The sequence below is a fragment of the Octopus bimaculoides genome, chromosome 9 (assembly GCF_001194135.2).
Source record: "Octopus bimaculoides isolate UCB-OBI-ISO-001 chromosome 9, ASM119413v2, whole genome shotgun sequence".
NCBI lineage: Eukaryota > Metazoa > Mollusca > Cephalopoda > Octopoda > Octopodidae > Octopus > Octopus bimaculoides.
In genome coordinates, this window is record NC_068989.1 from 92,271,396 (window position 1) to 92,273,040 (window position 1,645).

A 1,645-nucleotide genomic window follows, 5' to 3' on the forward strand; every position below is an offset into this window, starting at 1 on the left:
ATATATATATATATATATATATATATATATATAATTGTCAGAACAAAATTGCCCTCAACAAGCAACAAAATTAAAGGGAAGCGAACCACAGCATGTGATAAGAGACATAGTTGTGTCGGAGGCCCCTGAGGCCCCTTCAGCCATGGATATGCGTATATTCATTCATTGATTATAAATACATGAATCATTATTCATTTTTAATATTCTCTGTAGTCGTCTTCCTTTAGGCATTTTCTTTCTATTCTCCTTGTAGGTATGTTAGTGCTCAATTAACTTTAAAGCAAAAGGTTTTGTCGATTTGATTCTACGCATTGAACTACATGGGAAATCTTTCCGACAAAAGTAATACCAACAGAATAACATGAAGACCATGAAACTCTGAAAAATGCTGTGCACGACTGCTCGATCTCATAGAAATAAGAGTTAAAGCTCTATAATATCTCATCTCAACATATAGATGTCGTGGCTGTTTGGTAAGAAATTTTCTTGAGAACCAGATGGTTCTGGGTTCAGTCTCACTGTGTGGCAACTTAAGTTAGTGTCTTCTACTCTACCTTGGGGTTAACCAAAGCCTTGTGAATGGATTTGGCAAGCGGAGACTGAAAGAAACCCGTCGTATATTATTTGTGTGTGTGTAGAGAGAGAGAGAGAGAGAGAGATAGAGAGAGAGAGAGAAAGAGAGAGAGAGATTTGTGTTTCTCCCCGACCAACGTTTGACAACTGTTGCTGGTGCGTTTACATCCCCGTAACTGAGCGGTTCGGCAAAAGAGATTCTTAGAATAAATACCGAATTTATAATAAAATAAAAAAATAAGTACTGCGATAAAAATTTCTCAAGTCGGTGCCCCAGCATGACCGCAGTCTGGTGAGTGAAACAAGCAACAGATAAAAGATATCGAAATAGGATATGAACCGTGGTGAAACAATAACTGTAACGATACCACACAACTTTGTTTTCAGAAAATATTAATATATAACTTTGAAATTAGCGCTGTCATACTTAAATATTCATGCGCGTGTTCTGTACACATAGAGCAACGCTTGTGTGTATAGCTTATAGAATTTTATACATATATATAAGAACATATATACACAAACCAAATGTCCGTTGTTAGTATTTATACGCACACACATATAGTCACGAACTAATGGACAGAATATATACAGATAATATCTATTAGATATATATATATATATATATATATATATATATTACATAAATGTATGTATGTATGTATATATATGAATATACATACATATATGTATGTATGTATGTATGAGTGTATGTTTGCATAAGTTTTGTCAAGTATACTTATATACATTCTTATCCAAGCTTTGATGAGAAATTTCAAAGAAGCCAGATCTCTGATGTATAATTCCTTGTAATCTGTCTTGAAAAGGAAACTATAATTAGAAACACTACATCTATATAAGTACAACCACACATACATTTATAATCACATTGTCGGTCTCTCTCTCACACACACACATACACACACGCATATATACATTCATACACAGACTAAGAGATACAAACTACATGTATACACAATATACATTCCTACATATATATATATATATATCATGTATAAATTTGTGTGAATGTGTGTATATAATTGTATGAATATATGCGCATATATATATA